The sequence below is a fragment of the Rhinatrema bivittatum genome, chromosome 4 (genome assembly GCF_901001135.1).
Source record: "Rhinatrema bivittatum chromosome 4, aRhiBiv1.1, whole genome shotgun sequence".
In the NCBI taxonomy this organism is placed as follows: domain Eukaryota; kingdom Metazoa; phylum Chordata; class Amphibia; order Gymnophiona; family Rhinatrematidae; genus Rhinatrema; species Rhinatrema bivittatum.
Window position 1 is genome coordinate 395100019 of NC_042618.1, and position 12518 is coordinate 395112536.

The following is a 12518-nucleotide window of genomic DNA, read 5'->3' on the forward strand; positions in this document are numbered from 1 at the left end:
GAACGAAAAAGAAGGGTGGTATGTGCGAGGTGTGGCCATTCTGGAGCGGATCCAAGAGATGTGCATGCAAGAACCTACGCGCCTGAGTGCGCACCCAGGTTCCCTGCCACGTAAGTTGACTTCTGCTATGGAGGAGGTGTATGTTAAAAAAAACAGACAGACATTTGTGAGAAGTTTGAGGGGTCTGGGGAAACTGGGGGGGGAATGCATTTCTTTTGATTTTAAAATGAAGAAATTAAAACACTCCAGAATTCAGGGGTTATATTTGTAGATATTTAATTTGCAAAGCCAACAACAAAAATAACCCCTTCCCCCTAGGTCTTCCCCATAAAACCCTCACTTCTCTCAGACCCCTTCCTGGGCTCTACAAAGTAAAAAAAAAAAATGGCAGGAGTGATCCCCAGTCACTCCTGCCCCATTGGGTCACAGTTCGAAGATGGTGCCGGCTAGTCCTGAGGCTGGTGCTCATACAACAAAATGGCATTGGACTCATGGTTGGCCGGTACCATTTTCACACTGGGACCAGGCAGGGCAGGAGTGGCTGGGGATTACTCCTCTCCCTTTTCTATTTTGCAGACCCCAGGAAGAGGTTAAAAAAAACCTCTGAGGTGGAGTAAGGGGCTTATGGGGAAGGTCTGAAGTGGGGGGTAATTTTTCTGTTTTTGAACTAGGGATGGGAGCATTGGTTTTGGTTTTTTTCTGCCTTTCTTTAAAATGTAAATGTTTATTTTGATTCAGTGAACAAAATAAAATGAAATAAACATTAAACAAACTGAAAAATGTATAACTCCCTCACCCCAGATATGAAAAAAAATCTAAACAAAATAAAAACATTTTCCCTGCATACCCCTGGTAGGCAAAAAGAATAAGGAAGCAAAGTAGTGCACAGAACTACAGGGCTGGTTTAAGCAAATGGAAACCAGGGGTTGATGTGTGGGAGGAAGAAAATGATACGAGAAAAATGAATCTATTTCATATTATAAATATACCATTAATGAAAAGGGAGGGTGACAAGGAGAGTTAAAGAGGACTTGGTTTCCATGACAGCAGGAACATAAAGTCTATTGCTTGTTGGTTTGATGCACACTTTTGATTAAAAAAATTAAAAATCAAGGGGTTTGCAAGGCATCAGATGACCTTAACAGAACAGGAACTGGTTTCCATGACAACCAGTTCATTCTCTGAGGACAACTGCTGTTCTGCTAGGTTGCCAGTCTGTATTCCTCTCCTGTTAAGTCAATTTCTCTGCTAATCTGAAAAAAAAAAAAAAAACAACCCACATTTTGATACTTTGCTCAAAAGTAGAAGTGTATTTATTTACATCTCGGCCCCAAATAAACATGGTGACATCAGTTTAGGTTCCTGACTTTGGGACTTTGAACATTCACTAGGAATGAGAGGAGGGATTGGCAGAGTGGGGATACGGGGATGCTGGCGGAGCCCCCCTTCCCCCATCTCGACACTGATTTTTCTTCTTTTTACATGGCAGGGATGGGTGCGAGCCCGGAGATTAGGTGACTCTATTCAGCAAATGGCTAGTGGCCAGATTTTAGGTGCTTCAGTTTTAGATGCTTAAAAAATTTAGGTGCCTATTTTCAGTCAAAATGTAGGCTCCTAAATCTAGCTAAAAATAGGCTCCCAATTAAGATATCTAAAATCAGGCACACAGCATGTTCTGAATATCGGGCTCTAGGTTTTGAAATATAGGCCTACATTCATCATTTTGCTATAAATTTCATGAGAATAGCACCCATAATAAAAAAAAAAAAGGGTATGGTTAGGGTAGAAGTGCCTGGTCAGGCTTTTATTGTATTTTCAGTGGCGGCTGCTGGAGAGAGAAGAGAGAGACTGAGCAATCGTTAGGTTGAGAGAACATGGTACAAATCTAATCTTCTTCACCTTTCATCACTCCAAATCACATTCAGTCTTCACTGATGGTAACTGTGCTGTTCATTCATATGACCGTGCATGTAAAATAGCCCCCCCAGAACCCACCCCACCCCCATAAACCTCACCCTGAGTTCATAATGCCCCCTCTTACAGTGGTATATAAAGTTCATAAATCAGTAGACCTCCACAAAGGCTGGTTCTCTCTCTCCCTCCCTCCCTCTCCCGGAACGGGATTTGTGATATTTTATCGCAAATATTGTTTTGGCTGAAACGCACAGCTACCACAGGCATAACGTTGGAGAAGTTATTTCCAGCATTCCTGCGATAGTGTGCATTATGTTATCGCACGCAATGTTAAACAGCCCTCATTTCCATTAACTCCGCCCAAACCCACTTGAATAAATGTTTCAAATTTGCATACACATTTTTCAATGCAATATTTATTGCATGCGTTATGGCATTATCGCGGGAGTGGCCCTCTACACCATATAGGGCAGACTTCTTGCATACCAGTTACACTTAGGTGTAAAAATATCTCTTTAAATCACATTTTCAGAAAACGGGAAACGTGACAGTTTTGAGTGCAAGAGCACTAAGGCCCTTGGAATTCAGAAAATAAATTTCATGAAAAGTAAAAAGTAACACTGAGAGAATGACCACATCTTCACAGATAGTATCATATGCATATTGGGGTGAATTTTCAAAGACTTATATGAGCAAAAATTAGCATATCCCCAGGTAAGTATCCTGTACTTGCGTAGTTGGTATTTTAAAAACATTGAAAGTATGCACACGTTAGGTTTCGTGCGCACATATAAATGCGGCAAAAGGAGCGGTCGAAGAGCATTCCAGGGCATAAAAAAGTTGCTATTTTATAAGAGATTCACTTGAATAAATTTGGCAATTTACTTGCATAACTGTACACCTGCTAATTATCTTATGTAATTCATATCAGACTTGTTTATTGTGTAGTACTGGCTGGATGGGAGGTCTGGGTAAACTGGGTGTTATGCCTGTCGGTCGCAGACGGCTGCGACTGCGTGTACTTACTTCTTGCACCACTCTCCTGCCCTCCTCGGGTCTGCTCGCAGCGCGGGCCGGTCTACACCGCCGCATTCCCCGAGACTCCTCATGGCAGCATGGACGCCGTTACCACCCTCCACGACTTCGGGCCTTCCTAGGCACGTGCGCCTTTGAAGCCTCTTCGGCGGGAACCTCGGGGGCGTCCCTGTTTGATGACGTCATGGGACTGCTGTATTTAAGTTCCACCTTCGCCCCCAGCTAGCTGACTTGGCAACAAGTTCCGTTCGTGTCTACAACTCCTGCCTTCGTGTTCCTGAGACTACGCTGCTTAGCCTTTGCTCCTGGACCCTGTCTGACACCCACTCCTCGGGGGTCAGTGTGCGCTCATACGGGGACTTGCTCCCCTGGCCTGCCCCGCTCCTCGGGCTGGCTCTGCGCCTCTTGGCTTCCATCTTGCAAGGCTGCTACTTCTTGGAATTCGCCCTGGAACACCATGGCAACCTGTGAGTTCCACGACAGGGCTTCCCCATTCCTTGGGGTTGTGCTTGTATTCTACATAAGACTGACTGCGCCACCCCGCTCCTCGGGGCTGTGCCTACAAGTATCAAGAGACTCTCAGAGCTTCCCCCCGCTCCTCGGGGTTGTGCTTTCAGATATCCCTGTGTCTGTCATCCCCCCCGCTTTTCGGGGTTGCTTCTACTCTAGACTGCCGGCATTTCCCGCTCTCCGGGACACTGTCTACATTTGCAGCAGAAATCTGGCTCGGGCTCTCCTGTCCCGTGGGTTGGCCTGCGTGTTTGCATCAAAGTGCTCTATGCTGCACAAGCTCCTCTCTTCAGGGCTGCCTTCCCGGGGAACTTCCTGCACGATTAGTCTTGCGCCTTCCGCTCAGTGGTCTACCTGGCGCCTCCTCCCTTCAGGGTCTCAGCCCAGGTACTGCCCCAGCCTGCCATCCTACTGGGGTAACCTCCTGATCCCTGGGGACCTCTCCATCACTGTGCCCAGAGCTTCCTCCTGTGCCTATACCTCGCCTCCCGATGGTGCGGACCTGTGTGGCTCCGCATCACAACTCCGCACAGGTAGCAACAACTCGCATCTCGGGCCAAGGGTCCACACACCCACATTAAAGAACTAGGAGGTCTCAATGACCTGAAGAAGGACTGGGTGAACTGGTGGAGGAATTGGAAAACAGGTAATTTCACTTATGTACATGTTTTAAAATATACCGACTTAAGTTTGCAAATCAGATTTTATGCAAGCAAGTCCTACTTTGTTTTTGTGCACAAAATATAAAATATTATCTTAGATCTCCCTGTAGCCATATACAAGTGTATATGCAGCTGCATGAGTTGTCTGAAAGTTATCCTCATTGTGTGCCCACAAGTGGAAATAAGAGAACCCTAATTCCATAAATGGGAGGTGTCATTGTGGGTTTTAACAGTTATCTAGATGTTTTGTTTGTGTTTAGTTGTGCATTTTGTGTTGTTTTTTTGTTTACTGTTGAAGTGTGTCATGTTCATGATTATTGAATATAGTATTTGTAAAGTTTTATGATTAATGAATGCATTTGCAATGGTTTATCTAAATCTGTAACTTGCCTAGAGAGCAATATGCAAGGAAACTCTGATTAGATAAAGAAATTCTAATACACTGGAAGTACTGAATGACTAGAAAGGGGCTACAAGTTGATGTTTCTCGTAAGGTCACAAAATAGGATTGGTCCTTACTGTGAATTTCTTTTCTTTGCGTGATCCTTTCCAGTGTAAGCTTTCCCTGACTTTTCTTTCTTAACAGGTGATTACAGAGAGCAATAATACTACCTTTCTACATATTTTCTAACAACAACTCTCTCTTCAGTTCTACCAATCCAGAAGATAAATAAAACAAAGCACAAAGGCATACACTTCTGAGCACATCCAGGAAATTGAGTTGGAGCTTTGGCAAGCTATTTGTTTTTTTCATTTCAGATCCCTGTACATTTTTCAAAACTTGTGATGACTTTTCCAAGGCAAAATCCATTTTTCATACTCTTGCACAGCGAGAATGGTTAAATCAAATGTGTTGGACAGAACACTTACTATAAGGAAGTTAAATGTCTGCTTCCTACTTCCTACCGTGCTTTAGATATATGGTCAATTACAAGAAAGAAGAATTCATCCTCCTGACCTTACTTCACAGACACTAACATCTCTGTGTAAAATAACACAAGTGTGTTTAGACAGCCTGACTGGCAGGGAGTCCAGCTGGCTTAATGAAGGGCTGATGAAGCTCTGTGCTGCTTCTACAGAGAGCAGCTGTATGCAGCTGTGCTCTCTAAAAGTAAACTGCTATGCGAAAGCTTTGCAATGCCCCTAATATTCAATCCCTTTCCAGGAACACGTCTGCTGTCAGATTTGATGCAGCTACAGGCACAGAATATAGTTCTTACCTTTTCCTCTGATGAGTTTCAAGTGCTTTCGTTTGTGTTTCAGACCCATTCAGTCAAATGTGCTTACAAAAAAAAGAATGAATTTCAAACTCACTGGAGGGAAAAGAGGCTTTTCTGTAACACATTATGGTTGATTTATCATTTCTTTTTTTTTTTTTTTAGCCCTGTAGTCTCTCTCCTAGTTCATTTGGAATCTACCCAAATTCAGATTGTTGCAATTGGTAACAAAAGAGATCTGAGATTGTTATGCCAATAAACCAAATAAATACAAAGGGATCTGTGTTAATAGTAATATTAGCAAACTGTTCTGTAAGTCCTCAACAAATGAAGACTAAAATTCATAACAGCCAAAGTCTACAAAGAAGTCAGATTGGGTGCCTTCCAAAACACAGAACCAATGACCACCTCTTTATCTCACAAACACTGATCAACAAACATGTACAGAACACCTCCTCAGGGAGAATATTTGCATGCATTATTGACTTACAAAGCATTTGTCTCTTATCTGGTATCCTGGCCTCAACTTTAAACTACTACAAACTGGAACGGAGGGGGAAAAACCTATGATATAATTAAATCCATGTATTCATCCATCAGCTATGAGATTAAATAAACATGCAGACAGACAACTTCAGACCACAGCAAGGAGTGAGACAGGGCTGGAACTTGGGTCCCGGGTCCCACCCTCTTCAACATCTACTGTGTATCAATGACCTCCCACAGCACCAGAGAGCTCTTTAGTAGAGATGTGCTTTGGGGAAAAATTTTGTGTCGGGTTTTGTTTCGTTTCGGCCCCCCCCCCCCGCGGGAATTTCATTTTTCCCACGGTTCGGGGTTTTTTTTTTTCCGGGGACCTGATTTTCGGGTTAGTGAGCACTAACCTAGCAAAGTTAGCACATGCTAACGGGAGTTAGAGCGCTAACTCAAAAATGAATTTTTTTTGAAATTTCAGAAAAATTCAATCGTTTTTCGGCTCTCCCGAACCATTCCAAATTAGTCAATTTTGTTGACATTGCCTAATTCGGGAAAAACAATTGCACACCCCTACTTAGCTCTCAGAAGTCAAATGCCAGCTATGTGCAGATGACAAGGTCATTCTGTCCTCCACTACAGGTGGTCTACAAGAGAATCTAAACCTACTGCAAATCAGAGGCCCTATAAGTAATTCTGGAGAAAACAAAAATTATGATTTTTCCAGAAAAGGCCAACATAAATTCAAATTCTTCCTAATAAGAAGTTGAGCATACCATATCTGCTACTACTGGCATCCGTAGCATGGGATCTTCTTAGTGTTTGGGTACTTGCCAGGTTCTTGTAGCCTGGTTTAGCCTCTATTGGAAACAGGATGCTGGGCTTGATGGACCCTTGGTCTGACCCAGTATGGCATGTTCTTATGTTCTTATGCTAGGTACTTGTAGCCTGGATTGGCCACTGTTGGAAACAGGATGCTGGGCTTGATGGACCCTTGGTCTGACCCAGTATGGCATGCTCTTATGCTAGGTACTTGTAGCCTGGATTGGCCACTGTTGGAAACAGAATGCTGGGCTTGATGGACCCTTGGTCTGACCCAGCATGGCATGTTCTTATGTTCTGATGTTCTTATATAGGTCACTGTTGAGTATGTCGCATTAGTGAAAAAATGGCAAAAAGCTTGTAAAGTTAATAAATTATGTCACTGCTTAATATAACCACATGGTTAAGCTGTCGAGCCGACTTACCCAGTACCAGGCCAGTTACTAGATTTGGGGGAAAGCAGCATAAATGAGATGAATATTCATCGGTTGCTTGATGTGCAGGCAATGCTCATCAGTCATCACAACTACAATGTGGGGCCACAGCCACGCCTGCAATGCAAGCAGGAGCTGAAGAGACCACATGACCACCTAGACTGGTCCACCAGGGCTTGCCCGACCCCTTGAAAGGCCAATCTGCCCCTGAATACAGGCAGTTTAATAAATATGTAAAATTTCTTGAAGAAATGTGACAAGCAAATTTTGCAAAAAATTAGTAAATTTTGCAAAACATTTGTAAGGTCACACAATAGGATTGGTCCTTAGTGTGAATTTTTTTTCTTTGCGTGATCCTTTCCAGTGTAAGCTTTCCCTGATTTTTCTTTCTTAACAGGTGATTACAGAGAGCAATAATACTACCTTTCCAGGCCTATGTATAGATTGCACCCACAAAACTGCATGTAAAAAGCCGCAACCTTTAATCCAAAAGATACGATACCTTGGCTTGAGATTAAATGCACTCGGGAGTTTTAAACTGGCTATAAAGACACTACAAGATAAAGCTTTATGAACTATATATGCAAGTAAGAATCAACTGGACAAATACAACGCCCTAGTAAAACTACTATTAAAATTATCTGAGAGCATCATTCAACAAAGCCTCTTATATGGGACTGAGGTCTGGGGTTTATCACTAACCCCAAACCATAAAGAATGTAAAAGAGCCTCTATAGAAACCCTGTACATCCAGTTCAGCAGACACTTCGTGTCCACAAAAACATCTCTAATAATGGGTACAGAGCACAATTAGGATGCTTCCTACTACTTCCCATGCAAAAAAGAATATTTAAATTCTGGTGTCATCTCAATAACAGTGACACAAACTCCCTCCACTACCAGGCATACTGTGAAATAACAAAAAAAACCCTGAACAAAATATACTCAGCACCTATGAAACAAACTTGCCATACCAACCCAACACTAACACCCACAACTTAAATAAGAACATAAGAACATAAGAACAGTGATCAATCCAGGCCATAAGAATCTGGCAAGTACCCAAAAACCCAAATAACTACCACCCAGTCTACGAAAAGGCAGCAATGAGAATACTGCAATGCACCCTAGAAAACCAATGTGCCTCCCTAGTGGGAGGAGCAAATTAGAAAACAGAACAAACTGGATGGTTACACATCCCTACACAGAAATTGCATGTTAGCAGACCTCCTCACCTTAGTCACAAATGCAAAAAAAAAAAAATAGGCAGACCCTCACTAAATACAGAATAAGTGATCACAGACTAATTAAAGACAGATGAAGAGAAAAACTAGACTGGAAACCTCAAAAAGACAGGCTCACTATGCAGTTCAACACAGGAGAAATAAAAACAGAAATGCATTTCCTCTTGTGCTGTGCAAATACAAAGAGATCAGAGATGCACATTTCCCAAAGCTGACAGAGAAAATCCAAGACTTCCCACAAAAGAATGAGCAAGAGAAACTCTTTACAATCCTGGCGGGAAGAGGAGAAACAGCAACAGAGCAGAAATAAAACCTGACCTGGGACAACACAGACTGACACCCAAACCAGAGGCATGTTGCTGATGCTGTACATTCTGTAACCTGTAACTTTACTTGACTTATTACCATTTTGTAATTTTTTTTCCTTTCTTTTCCTACCCTTTTATTTTAAGCATCCTGTATATTACTTTGGCAATACATGTAAAATTGCCATGCCAATAACGTTTATTTATTTATTTAAAAGCATTTCTATGCCGCTATCTCCACTGATTGTGGCGAAGTACAAATGAACATACACATTAATTAAAACATGGAAATTCATTAAAAACCAGGACCGCCACGATCTCCTTAGGAGACTCCACGAACTGGAGAATCTCAAGCATTTTGTGCCTGGCATCCTCCTCTGACAAAAGCTGGAATGGGATGGCCTCTGCCAATACCCTCACAAACCCTGTGAAGGTAAGTTCTCAAGTGGAGACTTCCTCTGCTTATCTGGAGGAGAAGAGTGTTATGGGAGACCATCCGAGTCCTTGGAGAATGACTCCATCTGATCATCCCCCCAGGGGTCATAGGGACCCTCATCCTCACTGATTGCCACAGGGAATGGGGCCTTAGGTGCTCGGCCTACGTCCAGAGGTGCATGCACTGGTGGAACTGGATGGAGGACTACAGGCTTCGGCACCTCCGCTGGTCCCAATGGAGCTTCCTCCTCAGAGGAACCAGCGACGACCACTGTATTGGTAGGAAGCGGCCTCGGTAACCCTCTAGGCATCGGTGCTGTCCTGGGAACCAATACCAGCTAGGTCGGTAATGCAACGATAAGCACACTGAGCTTCTCCAGAAGCGGTACAAAAACGGGCAGCGTCAGCTCTGGTGCCATCGGTGCCACAGACCAAAGTCCTGTGGCACCCTCTCCACCGCCAGCTAGACTCGGCACTCCAGCTCCTCCTCAAATGTTGCTGATTCCAACACTGATTGGGAGGAAGGAAGGGTGACCAGATCTTCCTTGGACCCATGAGGGGGCTCACAACTGGCACCAGGAACAGTGGAGACCTTCGCAGACCCCAGGCATCAATGGAGGATGGGCGCTCCTTGCCATAGGGCCGCTTCGGGGGAATCATGGCAAAAGCTGGTGCAACCCTGTGCCCGGCACCATGCATCAACAGGGACCAGTGCCAATGCTTCTTAGGCTTCTCTCAATGCTCGGCCCAGTCTTTCCCTAGTGCCGAGGTCAAAGACGATGAACCCGGCATCCTCGGCCTGGAGGAGATCGACAATGGTCGGTCTCCGGCGCCCCTATCCACTGGCAACCTCGATAGAACTGATGGCCCTACCGATGTCAATGGCATGATATCCATCAGAGCAACTCCGAGGTTCTTCAATGCCAATGCCATCGATGCCTATGGCTTGGACTTCCTCGACCCAAAGAGCTGATCCATCTTGATGATTCAAATCCGATGTCCCTTCGGGGTTATCTGGGTGTACAAGTGACAACCCCAGACGTCATGCGATGCCCCCAGGAGGAGGATACGTATCTCATGAGGATCAGTGATGGTCATGGTCCTTGGGCACCAGGGGCATTTGTGAAAACTGGACATGGCCATGATGGGGTGAAACAAAAGGGCTTAAAGACGAACGATGGTGGTGGGCATCAATGGCCAGCGGGCACTGAGGCATTTCTACCACGGGTGGAATTGACTGCGAAAGAAAACTTACTGAACACTGAGAACCCTGACTGGGGACAGTATGGGAGGGCACTAAGAGGAACCTGGTGACGGAACGAAGAGAAAAATCATGAAAAAAATGTGAACAACAAAAGTTTTCCACAAGGCAAAAAGCCAAGTTTAGAGCTCAATTAAACCGCAAGGCTCACACCTCTGCGGAAAAAAAGAGATTGAAGAGGGACCTCAAGTGAACGTGTGGTATAGGGCATGCTGGGCATGTTTAGTGTGCCTAGTCAAAGATCTAGAAACTTTGACATAAGTTTTCCATATTAGGCTCCATCTGATAATATCACCCATGTGTGAGCACTACTATCCTGCTTGTCCTCGGAGAAAAGTCACCATTCCCTGATGCTCAGATCCAGACCAGCATTAGGGCTCTGCTCTCAGCACCTCATAGTAATAAGAGACGCAAGCAGTGGCTCTTAAATGTGTAGGAGCTCCTTTCTGGGAACATGTGTAGTCAAGTACTGTATGCCTCTCCTTCCTAGCTATAGCATGAGCTCTGGAGTGTGAAAGTTAATAGGCTGCATGCAGGGCATGGAGGGCCCCTCTTTGTGCAGCACACATATTTCACACAGACCTTTTCATCTTCTCTTAATTGAGCCTCCTCTTTTGAGTCCTTCCAGCCTCTGTCTTATCACCAGACTGAGTAAGACAAGGAGAGTATGCGCAATGAGCACTGGATGTGACTCACTCTGAGCTTGAAGCACAGTGGAGTTCTCCTCCACTGTGCTTCAAGCAGCACAGTGGAGGAGAACTGGCAGCCACATGTGGCAGTCAAGGTAAATAACCAAGCCGGCTGCCCACACTACACAGATTTCTCCCTTCTCCTCCACTTGTATATAGAGGGAGATGGTCCATTGTGATGGGCTCATGTGTGTTTCTGCCCTTCTCTTTCTTTGTTTTAAAATTTGAAAGAGAGACTGGAAAGGCTTTCAGTATTACCCTACCTTTTCTTTTAGCCATGAGTCCTCTCCATGTTCGCACTGTCTGCTCCATGGAGAGTGGTATGTCACACAACATTATAGTTAATAGAGATATGGTTCGTTTATCACGAATTAGGCAATTTCAACGACTTGCCAAAAGTTCCTGGTGGTCCAGCGTGGGTCCGGGCGCGACCTCCTGCACTCGGACCGTCGGCTGCCAGTAATCAAAGTGGCGCCGATAGCCTTTACCCTTACTATGTCACAGGGGCTACCGGTGCCATTGGTCAGCCTCTGTCACATGGTAGGAGCACAAGATGGCACCGATGGCCATGTGACAGGGGCTGACCAATGGCACCGGTAGCCCCTGTGACATAGTAGGTCCAAGGCTATCGGCGCCATTTTGATCGAGACAAGCAAGACAGCCCGATGGCACGGAGGGAGAAATCCCTCGCAGGACCCCGCTGGACCACAGGGATGTTAGTAAGTCTTGGGGAGGGATCGGGATGGTGGGGGGGGGGGGGGGGGGGGGGCCCGAACTACGAAACTGATTTTCCCCGAACTACGAGGAAAATTAGTTTTTCGGGTTTGTACGGGGGAAGGGGCACATTTTATTTTTTTTTAATAAAAAACCACCCCAAGCATTAAAATTCACTTTAATACAACCCCCCCCCCCCCCACCATCCCAATCCCTCCCCAAGACTTTTGGCAAGTCTTGAGGGACCCTCCTGACCCCCACAAGACTTGCCAAAAGTCCAGCGGGGGTCTGGGAGCGACCTCCTGCACTCGGACCGTCGGCTGCCAGTAATCAAAATGGCGCTGATAGCCTTTGCCCTAACTATGTCACAGGGGCTACCGGTGCCATTGGTCAGCCCCTGTCACATGGTAGGAGCAATGGACGGCCGGCGCCATCTTGTGCTCTTACCATGTGACAGGGGTCCATTGGTGAAAAATCCAGGCTGCTACATCCGGGTTCAGGGACCACTCATGAAGCTGAAAAGAGTGGCTTAGGTGGTCTGCCAGCACATTCAGCATCCTGGGTAGATACGTCACTCGCAGAGACATCCCCTGGGACAGAACCCAGGACCAGATCTGTACCGCCTCCTTGCTTTTGATATATCACATTGCAACTTGATTGTCCGTCCAAATCAGGACTGTTTTGTGGGACAACCAGTCTCGTAATGCCCAGAGAGCGTAACAAATCACGTGAAGCTCTAAGACGTTTATCTGACAGAGAGCTTCCTGAGCAGTCCAGTGGCCCTGCTTTATGGATGTTTTAT

The 12518-nt window shown here is 45.2% G+C and overlaps 1 protein-coding gene across 1 annotated transcript in view; it reads right to left on the bottom strand.

Annotated features, from left to right (window-relative positions):
- The window catches only part of ADAMTS9 (ADAM metallopeptidase with thrombospondin type 1 motif 9), a 366656-nt gene that overhangs the window by 252050 nt on the left and 102088 nt on the right, over positions 1 to 12518 (bottom strand).